At 46.3% G+C, this 21,870-nt stretch overlaps 1 long non-coding RNA gene across 1 annotated transcript; it reads left to right on the plus strand.

The window, feature by feature from the left end:
* Positions 1-10,534: 10,534 nt before the first annotated feature.
* LOC135367760 (uncharacterized) lies at positions 10,535-11,121 on the plus strand. Its single transcript, XR_010414512.1, has 3 exons — positions 10,535-10,607; positions 10,681-10,813; positions 10,881-11,121. It is a non-coding gene; the product is annotated as an uncharacterized LOC135367760 (long non-coding RNA).
* Positions 11,122-21,870: the final 10,749 nt, after the last annotated feature.

The raw sequence follows: 21,870 nt of genomic DNA on the forward strand, positions 1-21,870 counted from the left end.
GGAACACGTGCCGTGATAACCTTGTATTGCCGTTCCCCCTTTAAGCTATTGTTCTTGCAATCCGTGCATTATTGCACTGCACGTAAGTGGAAGCGTTTCGGCCAGTCGCCAGCGGTTGAATCAGTCTGTTTTGAAACGTTGAAATGTGAGGACGTCGGCCGTGGATCTCAAGTAATTTACGTTTTGTCTTCGGAATTCTAACTGTTTTTGAGGTATGTAGAAGATGTGTCAAATATGCTTTATGAGTGACAGGCATTCCTGTTCACTTTACGCTTTTACCACTGTTCGCAGACACGCATTATGAGCGCAGACAGGAAGATTACCAACCACGTTAGGTTACCAACGGAGCTTTGTGCCAAACGGTATGTTATATATTTCGGTGCCTACATACTGACTTACACTGACATTTTGAAATTGTATTTCTTACAGATGAATCTCGTGCGAAGCGACAGATGGTGAGAACCCAAGGTGGTGAGAACCCAATCTCGACAGTTAGTTGGCGTCTTACGCAAGCAAGGGAAACTAGACGGTGCATCGCGAGTCCCCAAGTATACGTAAAACAGACGAACTTGATCACCGAGAAGCAGAGTTCCTCAAGAATATTTTCCATCGCCGCTGTACGGACATTGCGAATATGTATCTCATGAGTTCACGCTTTGTGGAATACGTTGATGATGACTGTATGCTTTCGTAGACATGTAAGTGCTAAATCTAGTTTCTGTTGCTGCTATTTACCGTTTCGTGTAGTTTCTTGCGAGCGATCCTTAAACAAATATTAGATATTCACAATACTGCAAAATATTTGAAATAACTGTTAGATAATCTGATAGCAGTGTGCATGCCTTGAGTGTATCTGTACAATCGAAGGAACTCAATATACGTGGAGTTTTGTGACATGTACTTGTCTCTATCTATCTCTGGTGTATCATAGCACTGTATGATTGTACCGCTCCGACGACAGGTGCAGCGTAGACGGCGAAATTTAACATTGATGTTCCGATGTTAGATCTGGGCATTAGCTTCTTAGAGGTCCTGAGAGGTCCTGTCAATCTGAAAGGTTCTCTCAGTCTGAGAGGTCAGCCTGAGAGGTCCAGCAGCCTGAGAGGACCTCTCAGACCCATAACACATTAGACCTGAGGGGTCTTTTCACTAGGGATTCATCCACGCCGTGTTGACTGGTGCTGACTGTCGTGTTCTGATTTGAACTGTTGATATTGCGGTAGGCTGCACGTTCACAGTATCGTTGCTGTTGCCGCTTCGCACAAACTGGAAACGCGCGGCAATGACACGGCCGTGGAAGAATCACCGGAAACCGCGGAGTTGCGGTCGGAAATCGGTCCGCAGGCTGCGTCGGCGGCTGGCGAGAGAGAACCTGTAAGCTGTAACCAAGTGGTTGTAACTTTGTACTGGTGCAGTGCGCTTGCACTTATTTATTTGTTCTTCCCCGCAGGCAATCCAAGCTGTGGTCTTTGCCCCCCTTGTATGATCTCAGACATCAGTGGTCTTAGTCTAGTATCATTGCCTTGACTCTGGGGGCAAGACTGAGAAGCACCTGTATTACGACTCTCCCCCGATGATTTTTTTTAAAATATAGTCTGAGGTACAGCACCGGAGTAAAAGGGTAAGAATGGACAGTGTTTTCTACGTTTGAAACAGGTATCTTCTGCTGTGTACCCCACTTCGATATTTCATTTGTGCCCATGAGAGCATTGCCAAGTTTTTGTGCATTTTGCCTTTTTCAGATTACCACAGTGGTGCCACCTTTCACTTGCGGCTGTCCAAGAGACATGCGTACGATGTGATGTGGTTCAGCTCAACCCTGATGTTATCATAAACAATATATGCATTTAGCAATTTCTAATGGCTGTGTTCCATCTCCTCTTTCTCTATCTTTGCTACAGTTGCCTCACTGCCTCATTTCGTTGTTTTGCCCTCGCCAAGCGAACGGCCGCTTCCGCAGTACGATGAACTCAGCATGGGCATGTTCATAGCAATATCACAATGCCCGTACTAACATACCTGAAATTTGACCCGCACATTACTTTAGTCTCAGCCTATGTTCTCGTCTTCTTTTTTTTACCTTCTCCAAAGCCCTGAGGTCTCATGAAAAGTTACCGTGCTTATCAGCAAACTACATTCTTCTCCCACAAAAGTCTTCTAACACTTGGAATACGTTATGCAAGAGCAGGAAATAGACCAACTTGCACGAGATTTCCGACCACTGTCCTGCTGCAATCGGGTTAGCATGGCACACGACCAGAGGAGGACAGATGAGCGAGACAAATAATGGGAAAGCACGCCCGTTCACATTCCTTCAGTTGTTGTACCACCTGTCTAATTGTAAAAGAAAATCGTGGGGGAACGCATAAGGCGACGCATAACGCGAAACGTGTCTCTTGTGTGCTTCCTTGTTTGTCTTTCTCGCATTCTCGCAACGTTTCCTCGGCCAACGTATTGGCCTTGGATTATAATTGTTGTTGTGGACGAACTAAAAATCGTAGAACCCTATTTTTGCGCCTAGAGAGCAATACGTGCGTGTAGTGTGCCTGTGGACCAAATCTAGCGGTACAATGAACGACTGTAGAATTTCGTGCAGCACTATCTTCGGTACGCAAGCAGCCATGGTCTCAAGGGAATATAAAGGTGTAATCGGTATCATCAACATAATTATCGTAATGAACCTAATTATCGCAATACTTTTGAATAATAGCAATGGCGCACCTCGCTGCGCATGCTGAATCATATTCGGTTACTGCAGTGTCACTGACATCCTGCGTTTAGATAAAGCTGTTAGGGGCAACAAGCAGGCTCCTACAAAAGAGTTGTCACTGCTAGGCAATAAATGTGAACACAAAAAAAGGCTACGAGCTAGTTCTCTTCTGTCTCCCAAACACACGCTTCTTCGTCTTGTTCCTTTATTTTTCTATTTTTTGCTTCATTGTTTTCTAATCGAACGGAAGGAACCGGGTTATGCACCAGCTTGTCTGCGTCCTGCCCTTCGGTGGGCAGTTAGGTAGCGGAGTACTGCTGTTGAGAAAAGAGGAAGAAGGGGCTGATAGCAGCAGCTGATAGCGGGCAGTCCCCTGTCGACAGGTGGCAGCACGAAGCGAAGTATGGTGGGACCGGTGGCGTTACCGGCGGCGCATCATCACAACGCCGGCCGGGGAATATGTTGAGAAAAGAGGAAGAAGGGTCTGCTAGCGCGCGCCGGTGGCGCGACCTGGGATTCGGTTTTTGCTTGTTGTTAGTAGTAAAACGTTTGAGCTTCATCGGGTCGGTGGTCTCCTCTTTTTGTTACATTATTTGGTGCCGAAACCCGGGACTAACCCGCTCTCGATAGTCGGAAGCACGACCTATTCTCCTTCAGGCGTTCACCTGGTTTCCCTTTTCGTTGCTCCGGGAACCACCCGCTCTCGTCATTTTTCGGAGAAACAACCGAGCCCTCGTCGTCTGGCCGCCATCATCTGTGGTCGATGGAGTGTCTTCGGCAGACTCGTGGTATCCTACGCTCGGAGATCATCCATCTCATCACCAAGTCAGATGCGCTACGGGCCACCGGTGATGCAGTACGTGCTTCCATTGTGAACGTAATTTTTCAACTAGAAGAAGGATCCAAGACGCTCAAGGACCTGGACGTCGCCATTCAGGAGGCAATCGATGACGAGGGCTTTGAACAGGAGTTCCTGGAGGCCTCGGAGTAGCAGGACAACATCCTCCTTGCTGTTTTGAAGGCTCGGCGTTTCGTGGCACAGAAGCTTGCTGTGGTGCTTCATGAGAGGATGACGTCTAGTTGCACAGAGCCAAGCTTTATTGGATGCACTTGCATGAGAAGACAGTCACATTGTACGCGGCTAGCACTGCCGCCTAAAAAGCAACCGGGCGCACGAGAGTGCTTCCTTTAATAGAGACAAACGCGATACGCCCCCCAACACATGTGATCACTCAAGAAGCAAAACAACACATGGCCTTCAACTTTCATGACAGATAATGTGCCGAAAACAGATATCACATCTCTTCCCCCAAGCAAAAAAAGCAATGACTTTTACTTTTAACAAAGTTTCACAAAAGAGAGGCACAGTTATAATTAGTTCAGTTTGTTAAGCACAGCTGTAACGATCAGGAGGTCTTCTGATGCGCTGAGGGTAGCGCCGCTCCATAGAGACCCTTGAGGCTGTTTCTGTATTGTCCATTTCGGTGGCTTCGTCATTTGTGACTTGAGTCTCGTTTGGAAAGACCTCCTGAGGAACGGATGCTGCACTTGGCGATGCTGGAACGGGCGGTACCTCCGAAGCAGGGTACGATACAACAGCTGGATAGAGCTTCGGGATGATGAATTCGGGCTCTGCATCAAATGGTTCCGTTGAGCCGTCTCTTCGCAGGTGGTCGACATGCCTTTTCCACACGAATGACCCACCAGGTGTTGATACCTGTAGACGGTAGGTTACCGCGATCCCACTTTGTCGAGAATCTGTGCAGACAGCCACTTGGGTCCCGACCTGAAATTATTTACATACACACGGTCACCAGGCAAGAAGGCACGTTCGTTCCCGCGAGCATTCAAAATTTGCCTAAATTGTTTACGACGCACTATCACCTCACAAGAGTCAGGTCTGAGCAAGTCTAGCCGAGTTTTCAGATTTCTTCCAAGGAAAAGCTGCGCTGGAGATTGCTGTGTCGTTGCATGCGGAGTATTTCGATAGCTTAATAAGAAATTTGCTAGGCGAACATCCGGAGGTTTTTGCATGTCCTTCCGCAAGGCTTCTTTTACTGTGCGCACAAAACGCTCTGCTAGACAGTTTCCAGATGGGTGATACGGAAAACACTTCACATGCCTGATGCCATTTTCGTTGAGAAAATGCTGGAATTCCTTAGCACAAAATTGTGTACCGTTATCTCTAACTATGGTGTCGGGCAAACCAAAACGTCCAAACATTTCTCTCAACTTCGTCACCGTTGCTTCAGCTGTCGTCATCTTGAAAACCTCTGGCCATTTTGAATGGGCGTCCACTACCACAAGGTAGAATGAGTGTTGAAAAGGTCCAAGAAAATCGAAATGAAGGCGACTCCAAGGTTTTGTGGGCCAGGCCCAGGGATGCAGCGGTGCTGGGTAGCTGGTGCTTCGTTGTTGCTGGCATGGGTGACAAGTACGAACTTGACGTTCAATGTCGGAGTCCACTGTCGGCCACTAAGCATAACTGCGAGCGACTTCTTTCATTCTGACCACACCAGGATGGCCATTACGGAATTCCCGCAGAACTTCATTCGTCAGCGCAGCTGGGATAATGACACGCGTGCCCCAGAGAAGACAGGCTTTAAAATGCGTTATCTCCGCTTTTCTTGCGAAGTACGGTTTGAGGCTATCGTCCTGAGTCCGATGCGGCCACGTTGTTTTGACGTAACGTAGAATGAGACGCAATACCTTATCACGAGCTGTCTGACGTGGTATCTGCGAGCTTACAACAGGAAATGTCTCTAATCGTAAAGTATACAGTTCGTCGATGTCGTCGTCATCGGTGTTGTCAAAGTCTTGCTCGGAAGTCGTGATAAACAGTCAGCTTCTGCGTTGTATTTTCCTGCACGATATCGAAGGGTGAAGTGATAAGCAGACAAAGTGATAGCCCAGCGCTGCAGGCGGGCTGCTGCTATCGCAGGAATTGCGGTTTTTGCGCCGAAAATTGTTTCCAGGGGATTGTGGTTCGTGAGTAAAAAAAATGACGGCCAAAAAGGTAACTGTGAAATGCGGACAGCAAAGATAAGAGCGAGCGCTTCCCGCTCTATTTGGCTGTAATTTTTCTCACTCTTAGACAGCGTTCTGGATGCGAATGCGACAGGTCTTGTTTCTCCATCTGGCATCACGTGGGACAGTACGGCGCCAGTTCCATACTGTGAAGAGTCTGCCGAGACTTGCAGTGGGAGATTTTGGTCGTAGTGATGAAGCACTGGAGCAGAAACAAGAGATTGTTTTAGAGTTTGAAACGCATGGTCACAGTCACTAGTCCAATGCCACTGAATCTTTTCGCTCAACAGATGATTCAGAGGAGAATCAATGGTTGATAGTCCCTGGATGAACTTTGCGTAGAAAGTTACCATCCCTAAGAACGAACGAAGTTGCTTGCGATTTTCTGCCACTGGACCGTCTACAATTGCTTGTATCTTTTCCGGGAATGTCGAAACACCGTTCGCGCCAATGATGTGACTCAAAGAGCACAGTTCTGATTTCACGAATTCGCACATGCTTTTGCTTATTCGAACCCCTCTGTCGCTCAAACGCTGAAGTACTTGTTCCAGGTTTTTCGAATGCTCCTCTTGCGTTCTTCCCATGACCAATATATCATCTAAATAGCAGACGACGTCGTTCAATCCCTTTAGCATGTTGTCCATAATTCGCTGAAAAAGCGATGGTGCAGACACCACACCGAAGGGCAGACGGTTGACCGCGAATAAACCTTTGTGTGTGTTCACAGTAAGAAGACGTTTAGATTGTTCACTCATCACAACTTGGTAATAAGCCCTACTGAGGTCGATTTTTGAGTAGTACCTTCCACCGGCTAACGCAGCAAGCATTTAATTTATTCGAGGCAGCGGGTAGTTCTCTGCTACCAGTTGAGGATTTAGTATAACCTTATAGTCTCCACAGAGACGTATGCCTCCGTCTTTCTTCACGACGGGTACGATCGGTGTCGCGTATTCGCTTGTCTGTACTGGAGTCCAAACCTCATTCTTTATCAATCGTTCTATTTCCCTCTCAACGGCTGGTTTTAAGGATAGCGGGAGACTTCTTGCTTTCACAAAACGTGCGGTCGCATCTGGCTTCAAAATGAGTGTAGCACAGTCATTCGTTATCATTCCCACATCATCGGAAAAGATATGGCTGAATTTTTGCAGAAGGTGCGTCACGCCTCTGTTTTCAGCTACTTTCACTTGATATAAACTTTGCCAATCAAGACGAACTTGCCGTAACCACTCTCTGCCGATTAACGGTGGTCCCGCTTGGGGTAGCACGTGCAATGGAAGGACACCTTGAAAGTCCTTGTGATTAAAGGCTCGTTCCGACATACAGCGCTTTGCTCCAGAGCACTGGAAACCAGCGCTGTTTTTCTCTCCTCTTCCGGCTGCGACTCAATGGAAAACAGCGCTTGGCGAACTTGGGCTTCGGTGAACTTTCCCATCGCTGTCTCCCAGCGATAGGCTCCCTGAACCAATGAGAACGCGGCGCCGCGTTCACGTGACGGTACGATCACGTACGATCACGTGAGATAACCAAGTACAGCGCTGGGACAAGCGCTGCAAGTGCGAACCCCACAGTGGAAATACAGCGCTGTTTCGCAGTGCTGTGGTGCAGCGCTGTGGAGCAAAGCGCTGTATGTCGGAACGGGCCTTAACACGGACGTTAACTGAACCGCAAGGAATCACTCTCCGGTGTACGTTTTCAGTTGCAACGACGTTTGAAGTAAGTTTAAACTTGGAAACTTTTGCTTGAAGTCTTTCCATGAGATAACAGAGACAGCAGCTCTCGTGTCCAACTCCATACGCAAAGGCACTCGTTCGATTTCCATGTCAAACGTAATAGGTTCTGGACCTTTCATGCAGTTTGAAGACTTCAATACACTTTGCGTGGTCCCCGGATTAGGCGACAACTTCTTAAGCGTGTTTCGACTTGTACGCTTATGCTGATTATTTTGACGTTTTACACTACCACAGGCAGCCGCTATATGCCCAATTTTTCGACACTTGAAGCATGTTGCGTTTTTGAACAAACATTGGTGGGCTGCATGCCTTTCAGAACCACAGCCATGGCATGTACTCTTCTTCACACTGGCATCTTTTTGCGTGCTGAATTTCTGTAGTCCTGACTCAAACGAATTTGGCTTTCTAACGTGGCATTCGGCAGCATTTCTCGTTGCACGTTCCAGAGAAAATGCTCTCTCTACCGCTTTCTTAAAGCTTAAAGAATCGTCTTCCGTGAACAAAGATTTCTGAATATCTACTCTTAGAAGTCCTGCCACAAATCGGTCCCGAAGCATTTCGTCTAACACACTCCCAAAATTGCAGTGTTCTGCCAGGTGTTTTAGCTCCGCAACAAATTCGGCCATCGTCTCATTCTCTTGCTGTGACGGGTTATGAAATTTTGCACGTTCAGCAATAACGGAGCGTCTCTGAGACAAATGGTCTCTAAGCACTTTTAACAACTCGTCCAGAGTCTTGGATGCGGGCAATTCCAGCGAACACAGGTTCTTCAACAACTCGAACGTTTTTCCTCCCACAATGCTCAAAAAGGCGTCAACATGGTCATTGTCGGGGATGCGGTTGACACGAAGAAATTACTTTAACCGCTCTTCATATGACGGCCAATGAGAAATAGATTCGTCGAAAGGCCCTACTTGCCCTATTAGCACCATGGCGCTGTGAGCGCTGCTTGTAGACATAGACGCAACTGATGATATTCCGGAGGACTTCTGGTCTTCAGACGTCATGGGGGCACCAGTCTTTGAATCCCATTCTCGTCGCCATTATGTGGTGTTTCATGAGAGGATGACGTCTAGTTGAACAGAGCGAAGCTTTATTGGATGCACTTGCATGAGAAGATAGTTACATTGTACGCGGCTAGCACTGCCGCCTAAAAAGCAACCGGGCGCACGAGAGTGCTTGCTTTAATAGAGACAAACGCGATACGCCCCCCAACACATGTGATCACTCAAGAAGCAAAACAACACATGGCCTTCAACTTTCATGACAGATAATGTCCCGAAAAGAGATATCACAGATATCGCACTTCCTCCTCGCCTCGTTTCCCTCGGCGATTGCGGTGGTATACACGAAGACAGTCGGAACAGCTCTATTGCTTCCTCTGAGGCAGAAGGCAGGTCGGACGACAGAGATTCTGGAGGGAATGCCAGAGAAGATTCCGACACTGCAAGGTACTGCTCCAAACGTCAGCAAGAACGATACGAGACTTCGCTACTGAACGAAATATCGTTCAGTGGCGATCCACTCATCGTCATCAGCGATCAGCGTTCAGCGTCCTCAACCGACGAGACAAGAGATTTCCCTACTGAACCCATACCAGGAGCGGGACCTAATCCAAAGCCCGTGGAGACCCCATATATTTCTCCTGCCGTGTCAACGGGCGAGGGCTCGCCCATCCCTAGAAGCATCTCTCCCAGCATGCGCATTGACAAGTACGACACTATTCTCGTTGAAGACAGCGATCCAGAACTCCGTGTGCCTTGCGCGCCTTTAGGTCAGATAGCACTGCGCGACGTCCTCAAGGGGGGCGGCCTGCGTCGCGCGAGGTATACAGTAAGAACAGCTTCTCAGAAATCTGACATCAGGACTGCGCTGGCTAGCAGACTCTTCATGACGTGAGCCCAGACAAGGCACGTGGAAATGTCTGCCTTTGCACTGCCGAACCCGCAGAGCTCGCAGGACGACCCTAACCTTAGGTCCCCATCGGATCGCGAAGTTCGAGTGCCCGTGGCTGAGGATCCTGAGCCGGCAATTCGGTTTGCGAATGTGGCCAACGACTACGGCTACGGATCTATCCGCAAGACAAGGCCTTCTTTATCCCGGGCATGCCGCCTCGCAGTCGAAGCTGCAGGAATAGTCCGCGGATTCGACATCAAGGATTTCCATTACGGAGTCAGTGACGACCCGCTTCACAGCCTTGACGCGTGCGTCCTCCGAGTGGGGCGTACTGGACGTTTAGGAAACCTGGGCCGAGCGACGTCTTTCCACGACTCTGAGGCCAGTTGCACTTCTGCGAGAGTGTTCATGAAGACGCTGGCGGACTTCCTGCGGGCAGTCCCCTGTCGACAGGTCCGACAGGTGGCATCACGGAGCGAAGTATGGTGGGACAGGTGGCGTTACCGGCGGCGCATCATCACAACGCCGGCCGGGGAATATGTTGAGAAAAGAGGAAGAAGGGGCTGATGGCGCGCGCCGGTGGCGCGACCTGGGATTCGGTTTTTGCTTGTTCTTAGTAGTAAAACGTTTGAGCTTCATCGGGTCGGTTGTCTCCTCCTTTCGTTACACTGCTATTCGCTACTCCTCTGAAACGCCGCTACGCATTCCGAAACGTAGCGCGGTACCGCTACACTCTAAATCCGGCACCCGATATGTACCGCATGAAAGAGGACCCGCACCTGGGCCAAGCGGTAAACATGAGGTACAGTCCTCAACCAGCAGGTACAGTTCGCGACCACTGCGAAATTCAAACGGTACAAGGGCTCCGAGACCCATCCGTACCGGCTAGGTACCTTTTAAGCGCGATCTATAGCAGCTGTACCTCATGTGTACCGCGTGTTTCCGGCGCATGAGTACGAACGCCTTCTCACGATATCTATGCGCTGCAAAAATATTTCCTGTGATTCCGAATACCAGTCAATAAATTCCCTTATGCAGCAGTGCCGTAATCGATGAGCACTATCATTCTGTCAAAGAAGTGCAATAACTAGAACCCGTGACCGCGAGGGATCGCACGTTCGGGAAGAATGCGTTTCTTGGAATGGCTGCAAATCAGTTTGTTTTGAAACGTCGGGGAGCAAGGACGAGTCTGCTCGGTCTTCGAAGAAATTCGTTCGACGCTTTCAAGATTGGAGTCATTTAATGTGCGTATTATATATCTGAAGTAATTATTCGTCTGCACGACGCATTTTCGTTCATCTTCGCTCTGATTCCCAGTGGTCCTGATCACCGGCAGGCTGGACACCACGACTGAGGGACGGAGACAACGAACTTTGTGCTTCATGCACGAACGTTGATGCGTGAATTAGAGGAGCCTAGATTGCACTTTACAGCTGGATTACACAAGCAAGTAGGCATGTTTTTCAGGCAAGCTGTTTCGGTTGTCGGATTTTTTTTTACATTGTATTTTCTCCTAGGTTACGTCCAGGCGATGTCGTAAATGGGTGAGTCAATCGTCTACTGTGGTTTGTGTTACATTCTGCGGAAGAAACGGAAGTTGGGGAAGAACAGCAATCCAAAGATGTGGAAAAGATAGAGAAGCGTGACCACAGAGCAGCTGCAATGGTGAAAGAGAGATGCAGTGATCATCGTTCATCCATATACGTTGTGCCCCGTGTGTTCGGCGTTTGTGCATCATGACAATGCACGCTCGCGATCGACAAGCATCACCCCTGAAGTGGATATAATTTTCGAATAAAGGTATTTGTTTGTTATATTTATCGTGCAGCGTAGCTGCCTGGGGGCTGTTAATATATCGTGGAGGAGGGGAACCACCCCGACAGGTAGGCCTAAATCGCTGTGCGCTATCCGTTACATGTACAGCATGTGAGGGTGCATGTACTTCTTAATTTTAAGAGGTACATATTTTTTAAGAGGTACATATTTTTTAAGAGGTAGAGGTATTTTAAAAAAAATGTACCTCCTGGCCAAGCGGTACTTAACCGTTACATATGCGTTACCTGATTTAGAGTGTACCGAGAGGAAATATGTACCGGCGCTACTGCCAAGCTGCCTCGTAAGATATTTTTTGTATGACGAACATGTAACCATGATGAGTAGAGCCCACACAACGCTTAGGCAATAAAATATTGTTTTACGCAGGAAAAATAAGCAGGAAAAATGTCGACACCAGCTATGAAAACTTTATTTTAGGCAGAATAAAAGCGTACAGAAATTAGAAAATATCACTTTGGTCATGCCGGATTGTGAGACTTCAGACACGGATACTGCCTTGTCGAAGTGAAATGATGTGGAATACGAGTTACTTATATTGTCTTGCCCACTAAAGTAGCGGGAAAGTAGCGGTAGCAGCATCAGACACGTTACCAAAATTTGTAGCGGGAATTACTTTTCCGCTATTGGTCAGAAATTTAGCGCGACCGCTCCTCCGCTACTGAAAAAGTAGCGAAAACAGCAGCTCTGCTAGTAGCGTCGCTACGCACAGCACTGTCTGTCGACATGGAAACGTGTCCAGCCACACACGCAAACACACAAAAGAAAAACCCGTCCCCGAATTATGCACGTGTGTGCCGTAATGTAACGCGTATGACTGAATTCAGGTGATCACCATGATAAACATTCATTATGTAGGCAAGGGGATTTTGTCGGACAAATGCTTTTTTTTTGGAAAGAAGAAAAACAAAAGAAAGAGAGAGAACAAGAGACAGCAAATCGTGATAAAGTTTACCCTTTTTTTAGGGGGGGGGGCATTCATAAAATTAGATGAGGCATATGCTGTGGGACTCAGTGTGAAGTATTCTGGTTTTTAGCATTGCAAGCTCTCGAAGCCTTCCGTAAAACGTTCCTTCCATCTGCCGAAGTCCTTGACTCTTGCAAGTGAACATGTACGCGTCCTTACATATGTGGCTTCCCAGCTAATAGTTCTTATGAAGCCACAAAAACATGGTAGTTAGTTAGTAACTTAGTAAAATAAAAATAGAAACTTGGTATTTCTGGAACCATGTGAACTGTTTTAGGAAAACCGTGCTACGGAACCTGCATGACTAACGTCATTTATCCATATAGGAGAGGTTGGAACGAATTTTCGTTCCTTGATTTCTTGAATGGCACTCCAAAATTATCAAAGTCCGCATTACATTTCCTGCCATATTGCATTTCCGATCTATTAGAAAATCCATTCATTCCTCGCTAAACGGTATTAGACCAAAAGCTAAGAATAACAATAAAGAACAAGAAGGGAAACGAGAACCCGGGATTCGAGATGCTTCTGGTGATAACGCAGCAAGGTTATACATATCATATCGTTCGACATATCGGAATTAGGAAGGGGCCGGGTGGCTGTTTTTAAAATTACGGTTGTTACGCCTGCCGAAATATCATCAAGCCGAACTATCACAAGGCCACAGAAAAGGATTATCGTAAACTAAAAAAAGCCGAAACCCGATAGAGAGTTCTGATAATTTGTAAAAAGAAATGAAAAAAGCAAAAAAGCGTGGAGCGATTGCCACCACCGAGGTGAATCTTGCAAAAATCCGATTGCGCGCTCCCAACACACACCTTAGCGGCACAGCGGCTATCTAGCGGCATATCTTATCACCAAAAATGCAACAATGCAATTCAGCTTCCTGAAGCTGTACAAGTTGATGCATAACTTTCCCATCAAAACAATTGGAGGGGGTGGCAATTTTAGTTCGTAAGGTATGGAGTTCGGGATCAACCTCGAGATGCTATGGGGTTGATGAAATAGACTGCGACACATACAACAGGTACCCGAAACAACAGTGAGAAAAAACACCAAAAGGACGGGTAATCGTATTCGAGCTACGACGTGCTACACATTTTTGTGAGTGATAAAGCAGTGTGTTTCTGTATAATTTCACACTTATTGTGCTGTGTGTTTGTCGACAGGGAAACGAGTCCAGCCACCCACACAAACACACGAAAGAAAATCCCGTCCCCGAATTACGCACGTGTGTGCCGTCATGTATCGCGTATGACTGAATTCAGGTACCATCTGCACCATGATAAACATTCGTTATGTAGACAAGGGGAGTTTGTCAGACAAATCCTTTTTTATGGCAAGAAGAAAAACAAAGGAAAGAGAGAGAACAAGAGATAGCAAATCGTGATAAAAAAATAACCTTTTTTTTAGGGGGAGGGGGAATTGATAAAATTAGATGAGGCACATGCTGTGAGACTGCCTCAGTGTGAAGTATTCTGGTCTTTCGCGTTGCACGTTCTCGAAAACCTTCCTTAAAACGTTCCTTCCATCTACCCCGTGTCAAGTTCCCATCGAACCCCTCCCAATTTCTTTTTTTCTTCTTTTTCCTGGCTACGTTAGTGATCCATACGACACAGTTCTATACTGTATTCATTCAGGGATTGCAAATTCCATGCTTGGTTGGACCTCGACAGCAAACGCCTGACTGAGAATGGATTGTATTTCATATCGTATATCATTATATATTACACTACCCGTATTGTTGCAGGGACAGGTATATCAATTCATACTCATATAGCAACACACAGTCTTGTCTAAACACATATACGCACGCTGTTGTACCTTCCGTACATTTTATTGCAATAAAAGAGGTTATTGCAGTAACGTAACGCATAAGCAGGGTAGCTCATGCCCTTTCCACCAGTGACAGAAAGATGTGTGTATGTGTGAGTGAGCATACGCGCCTGTGACCGGGCAATCGTTTTGCCCGTTCTTTTTTATGAAACGAGTGCAACACACAAACAGAGTGTTCCAGTAGCCACATCAGGTTTTGACGTGAATATGTCTTATAAATTTTCAGCCACACGGTATGGTTTCTCGTAGCTTTCGGACTTTCCCATGAAACTGTTCATCTTGTTGGACCAAATCTTGGTAACCTTGATGCAGATAGAGCTCTCCGGAAGGTAGTTCCGTGCACATTGTCCAGCTGAGTTCAAACGCTTTCCAAACCGTTGTAATGTTTGAGAAAATGAAAGAGAAAGACAGAAACCGAGGGTAAAATGTGCGACAGGGACGCTTACACAGTGTCCTGGCTTATTGCGCCTCAACGTAAGAAATGACAAAAATGTGTTGGGACAGCCAAATCAATGTCGACAATTATGTACAGCCATAAAGTCCGCGAAAGAGCCAGGGCATAAATATGCAGTCCGCTGTTTTACGCGTTGTGCACCACCCACACAGAGTGCTTCGCTAACAATGTCAAACCGATAAAAGAAATAGAAAAGCGCGTCACGGAAAATATATGGACAACGACATTCGTCTGTTGGGAATATAACAAGGAAATTTGGTTTCAATATCTAAACTTCTAAACTTACCGAATCAATATCTTCTCTTCTTTTTGTCACAAATAGAAAGCGCGTGTAAGAACTGTCGTTCACCTTCAAATTATATCAAGCAGCCACACGAGGAAATTATCACTATTATCTCGATGCTGAAGCAAGCAAGGTAGTAAGCAAAACAACAAGTATCTGAAACAACAGTGAGAAAAGAAACGCCGCTCATAGCCCCAGTTGCTTCGGGGCGCTAACACGTAATAAAAAAAATCGAAAAAATATGAAGAGGACAGGTCAGTTGTTTTCTAGCTTCGCTGTATTACGCATTTGTCCCTCTCTCTTCTTTATTTTCCTTTTTTTTTTTTTTCAAAAGTTACCGTCGCGCTGTCTGATATTGAAAGGAGTATGTCGGACAAATTATTTTTTATAGCAAGAAGAAAAACAAAGGAAAGAGAGAGAAAACAAGCGATAGCAAATCGTGATGAAATTTACTTTTTTTTTAACTGATAAAATTACATGAGGCATATGCTGTTATACTTCCTCAGGGGGAAGTATTCTCTGAAGGATCTCGAAAACCTTCCGTAAAACGCTCCTTCCGTCTACCAACGCCCTTGACTCTTGCCTTTGTGAAGGGATAATAGGCTCGTGGGGTAGCCCAAGTCCGAAGGGCTATTTTGGGAGTACGGATTTTCTAGGGAACCTGTTTAGAGAAAGCAGAGTTGCTGCTGGCCACTAACCGACAAACCAGCTCCGGTGGCGCAGCGGTAACGCGTGCGCTTGGAGACTGGGAGGTCCGCGGTTCGAATCCGCGGGCCGGCTGTGCCGTCTGGGGTTTTTCCTGGGTTTCCCTCAGATGTGTAATAGGCGTATGCCGGCACAGTTCCCCTGAAGTCCGCCCATGGACGCAGCTATCCTCCCCCGAGCGGATTCCGCTCGGTCTTCCACTTCACCCTTTCCTCTCCTCCTCTCCACCACCTTTCCCTTCCCGAGAAACATGCCGCCTAATCAGGCAGGCAGACCTCTCGGGTTCCTCCCAACGACACTCCTCCTCCTCCTCCTCCACTAACCGACAAGATAAGGATTCGACGAGATGGGGAGGGGAAATGGTGGGACCGTAGCCTTCACTTGACCTCCCTTGATCCACTGATCAAAGTGTTAAACGGGAAGGCTTTTCCCTGAACTAGAGGCTAGCAGGCTCCACAGGGCGGCATTCCCTGCATTCTGCCTGGAAACGAGGTGAAGGAAAAAAACGATAATGCGAATTCCCGGCGCGAAGAAATGCAATTGGGTACCGGCATTTTCGACATGTAGCACCATATGCAAGACTGTACGTAATTCAGAAGTTTTCGGGACATGCCGATATTTCTAGAAAGATGTGAGGCGGGTGGACTCGGAACCTCGGAACCCTAAACATAACAAAACGTCCGACGAGGACCTGTTTAAATGACAGAAGTTGCCGCCTCTGTCGCACTTAAAGAGGCACAAAGCAGGTCGACGAACATTTTCCAATTATTACGCCCAATGAAAGAACGTAGCTGACTATATCCAAATATGAAATTCTTTTGCTTCTAGCGAGCGCTTTTAACACGAAACAATGCCATTCAAAGAGCATAGTAGAAGTGGTTTTTTCCGCGTGGAAAATATTTTCGCGTTTTCGAGCAGAGCTGCTTTGTGGATTGCTTCGCGAGAACTTAAATTCGCGACACAGGTTTCCGGGAGTGCTTTGCTCTTGCATATCGTGCCGCCGTCAATACTCGGGCATATTTCGGCACGTACTAAGACATCCGTTGTTCACGTGGATTGAGGCATTCTAGGTCTATTCCTTTCTTCTCCTCACAGAGATGGGACGAAAGGCCCTGTCAAATGGGCTTTAGGGACCCTGTAGGAGGCCATAGTACTGGCCGTGTGCAAGGTAGCCAGTTTATTTTAGCAGTTCTTATTAATTATCACTCGGGGCACTGACCAGTTCGGTTGAGATGTGGTACTATCATTTAATCTGGTTTTGAGAATGCGGGGAAAGGCATGTTCTGGCTTCGTGGTATAGTGGTATATTGCATGTATAGTGCAAAGCGTTTATAGGAGTAACAAAAGCATGATTAATTTTCATTTCTTTTCATCTTGCCTGATGGGATAAAACAATCTTCTGCGCTTGCTTAAACTGCCTACGCTACATGGAATAGAAAGGGTCAGGTAGTCGCTGTATAGCGTCGAACGCCGAACGATTTTCGCCCCCATATGGCCAGAGTTATTCGCGGGAACTTAAATTCGCGATTTTGGACGTGTGCGCGAAAAACGTGAAAAATAATTCCGCGCGAAAAAAACCACTTCTACAGTAATCCGCGCGAGCCTTTCCTTATCCTTGGAACCGGGTGACGTCACTATATTCCAGCGTATAGCACCACCGAATTCTAGGCGCTGGAGGTGGGGGAGATTTCGCTCTCCTAGCCAGTGACGGACCCCACTGAGACAAGCTGCAGTTCGCGAGGGCACCGGTTGCGGGAACATCGCGGCTTGGAGGAAAGAAAACTAAGGAGGGAGCACGACCGTTTCTTTCCGAATCACAAAAGTGTAGTGGAAGTGACGACATATAGTACGCATAATGTAAAAAACCCCGAGACTAGAGAACACGAAGGGACAGACACAAACACGAAGTCTCTCTCTCTTGAGACTTCGTGTTTGTGTCTGTCCCTTCGTGTTCCCTAGTCTCGGGTTTTTTTACATTATGCATCATCTTCACCAGCTCGCTTGCTTCCTAGCCATTTTTTCATTGTCATATAGTACGCGTCATGAGGACGTCATATCGATCAGGTGACTGGAGGCAGCCAATCTGCGGTGAGCCTTCGCCACAACTGGGACAAACAAACTGGGGCAGCTGCCGGCGTGGATGGTGGTTTCTGGCGCCCGGCGAGATGTTAGCAATAAGAGATAAATACGAGATACTAGCAGTTAAGATTACTAAACCGACGCACAAGTGATATGGTAAAGTTCGTAGCATTGTCGCCGCACGTTGCAAACTTTCAGGGAAACAATTGTGCTGAAAATTTGACTGGAGAAAGCAATCACGAGCTGCGCGGAACGCATATGAAATCCGACGATGTTCTTGTTAGCGTTACCTATTCAGTGCCGTTTAATTTGGCTCCATAACGTAGTATGGTTTCATTGTCTGTACCACGGTACTGAGAGTAACCTGCTGGATGCAACCGGGAAAGTACAGAACGCGCGGGTGGTTATGCTGCATGTCGTCGCTGTACGCAAGTAGCTGAGAAAAATCAGTTTTTCTACTTGTGTTATCAATGAATATAACCTTCCTTATCTTGATACCATTTCTTTGTCTCCTGTGATTAATATATATATATATATATATATATACGGAATGGAAAAAAAGGTAGCACCACTGACCACCTGTATGCACTGTACCACATACTCACCCCATCCATATGAGTTTTCAAATGCAATGTGTCGTGTCCCATCTCCGGACGATTTACTGGGGAGGACAGCTCCTTTTGCAAGTGTTTTCTAGGCATTGCACATGTGGGTGCAATACAATAGTATACGCATGTACATACATCGGACACTTAATGTTTTCTTGTTTCATGAGGCACAGAAATAGGAGGCAAGTTAGCTAGTGCGAATGCGATGAGGGAAACATCTTGAGTTTGAGAAGCAAGCACAGGGACACGGATGAAGGGGAACATGGAAAAATACCAAGAAGCAGATGAGACAGACTCAAAACCAGCAAGTAGTCTGCCTCGGCTGCTTCTTTGTATTTTTCCGTGTTCCCCATAACCCATGTCCCTGTGCTTATTTCTAAATCTCAAGGAGATGTTTCCCTCATCACATGTTTATGGCTTGTGCAGATGCATGACATAAGTTATATACATAATCACTATACATTTGTCTCAGAGCACAGATAAAACAAAAAACAAACAAACAAAAGGGGTTGGGGCGGAAGCCATGCAAGATCACTGTTACAAGGCAGCTGTCTCCACAATCTCAACAACTATGCAACGTGGCAACATGTTCAGTTATTCGAAATAGCTGCAAAGTCCTAATTTACTCACCTTTAAACTGAGTCAGCTTTGTAAACATATGCCTCACTCTTTTTACGTGAAGTTTTTGTGTTGTCTTTTAAAATGGATAAAATACCCCAGTGCGAAGGTAAAACAATGGGATACAACAAACAACCAAAAAAGGAGATGGTGACGGAAATAAATTCTTTTGGTTGCAGTCAGTGCTGTGCGTCGTCCCTTTGTCTGTGTTTGTCCCATTGTTTTACCTTCGCACTGGGGTATTTTATCCATTTTAAAAGATGTCATACCAACCCGCCCAAATTTTAACCTTATTTTGTGTTGTATCCTTGCTAATGTGATGCAGCCTTATGTCAATGTAGTTCTCTGCTACGCATTTTACGAGATGGACATAATGATTGTCTAAAGGACTTTGATCGAACATGTGATCACGGAGCAAGGGAAAAAGGCTCCAGTCGAGGAATTTGTGGAGCACTTCGGAAGTCATTGTTGCAAGGATGTTCTTGGCCGTGAGTCTATTTTCTGCACTGGCAATCCGGACAACTTGTTCTGATTTCTGTGCAATTTTGATTACACTTTCAGATGGATAGAGCAGCATTCCTCTGCTCTTTCGATATATAAGAGCATATGTTGGCTCTTCAGAAGGTGATGCAGTTAGTGCATTTATGCACGTTTCACACAGCAGGGACTTCTGAAGTTTGCGCACAACAAATCCTGCTATGTATGTAACTATCATTCCCCCGCATTCTGAAATGTGCCCAGGATCAGGACAGTAATCGTGGTCGTCATCAAAACCCAAGTTTTCCTCACAGCTTGGCAGCAGTTGCCTTCGATCGCTTGTCCCGTTTAAGACCTCTTCAGAATGTGCGGCTCTTGCACTGCTCACATGGAGTATCGCAATGTGCTCCTGTGGCAAGCAGTTGCCAGTGGTGATGTCTCTGACTTCGTTTTGCACAATCAGTCGCTTGAATGCTGCGGCGAACTGTTGGGCACTAGGATTGTCGTTGCACCGTCCATGGGATCTGATAGCACCAAAGAAAAGTTCGAGATGATCTTGGCTCACCTTATGAGATGGTATGTACATCAGGACCTTTTTCTTCACAACCAGTTCATCATAGAGAATAAGTAGGCTTTTCATTGCAATTTTGAAGCCCAAGAATCCAGTCTTCCGATTGGTCTTCAGTAGTGGGATGCCATTTGGATGTTCTCTCAGGCTGGACAGGCAAGTGTCTGCAATGTTGAACAGGGACTGAACGGAAGAGATGTTAGCTGAACACAGTGGCTTTTTCCAGTGCTTCTGATACATACTTCTTGAGTTTAGGACGTCAAAAATATTATTAATGATTCGGAGAAACTGTTCTGTGTCTTGACTTTCTTCAAATCCATACATCCCTTGTGTGCGACATTCTGCAATGGCATCCGCAACAGACATACTTAGAACTTGAGCTGCCAAACTGACTTTCATTGGTTGTCTTCGGCAATCGATATGTGAGCTGCGGAGACGGTTAGCAAGGTGCAGTCCCTCTTTCTGTTGCAGACTGTGCAGTTTTTCGATGAAATTCCACTTTATAGCATTCCCGTCTGGACTCATTATGATCTTCTTGTCACACAGCGCATTTCTCACGAGCTTCAGCATATGACAAGGATCCATGAAAGCGACAACAACTTCACCTGTTTCAGGGTGCTGGAAACTTGTCTTCAAATTTTTGGGGTCACTGAAGTTGCACCCAAGCTGTCTAAACATTGCGAAGTTTCACGGTGCCCCATCACAAGTTAGGGAGACAACAGTCGCTCCCACTTCATGGGCAAGGACAAGACTGCGTTGTACTAGGTCAGCCCTTTGTTCACCGCCAAGTCCATCAACAAGAAAATAGCCCAACGGGACCTTCCACCTTCCATTAATAGTCACTGCCATTATCACGAATGCTGCCTTAGCCATTGGCAAGCAATCGTCATCTGTTCCAGTGCCCATGTCAACATAGCCTTGGAATTGTTTGCCGTCCCATTGGAGCTGCTGTCTGATTGAAATTTCATCCACCATAAGACTGCATAATGTTGGAAAGCCTGACTTGCTATTCTCTGTTGCTTTCATTTTCAATGCATTCAGAGCTTCTTTTCAGAACCCTGGCCTGCCATCAACTGATTGGTACCATTTGCTCAGTGTTTTTGGATGAGGCAGGCAGGTGTCGTATACACTCCGTACATAGTTATAGGCCCGAGGTGAATAAAAATGTAAAGTCAATGCAAACGCTCGCAGCTGAGGTGAGTACTGTGTGGGGAGGGGATTTCCTGTGCGTTTTGCAACCTGTCTTTTCAATAATTCTTGATTTGTAGTACCAAGGCTCTCCAAAACTGCAACATTCTCCTCAAGCAGGATCTTCTGTCTTGTTAAATCCTTAATCACACCTTTCAGCCCCGCATTTCTTTTCTTTAAACGTCGATTTGCCTGTTGAAGTCTCTTTATCTGTTTGCTGCTTTTGGTATGTAGGGACGTATACCACTTGACCCGTTCTCTTAAGAAGGCTTTCTCTGGAGTATCAGCTGTGGATTTTGCCTAAAACAGATCCATATACAACATAAATTTTTGTGATGTACATTTTTCCATTTTCTGACTTGGTATGTCCTTGTTAGAATCTTGTGAGGATGGGAAGGTTTTATCCTACAGCACACTTTGCCATCTGTGCACAGGACCCGTAAACTGACTCAAACCGGCATATATGTGGTGCGTGTATACATGGTGTCTACTAAACCCCTCCTTACTGTTTTCTATCCTTTTAATAGAACTGTCAGGTCTACTTGAAACGACCACGAGTGGGAAGGAAATTTAGTTTCTCGTAAATGTTATATCCTTGCCTTCGAAATGATGTTGGGCCATGCCTCATGAATATGTATACACACCAGTGTGTGGTCTGTAAATGCCTGCTTCTAGTACTGCTTTTTGGTCTTAATTTAATTCAGCCAGATCACATACTCACAATGCTTTCTAGTCCCCACAGTACTCCAGTCTACGTACTACAGATACATGAATCACAAATCCGTTTACAGGGCTTGCGCAAACCACATTGTTGTACCTGATGTCGTCACAGGAATAAATGGGACGTTTCCTATCATTTATTCGTTGAGAACGTGTCGTGTCGTCTTTTTT

This window comes from Ornithodoros turicata, chromosome 1, assembly GCF_037126465.1.
Source record: "Ornithodoros turicata isolate Travis chromosome 1, ASM3712646v1, whole genome shotgun sequence".
Lineage (NCBI taxonomy): Eukaryota > Metazoa > Arthropoda > Arachnida > Ixodida > Argasidae > Ornithodoros > Ornithodoros turicata.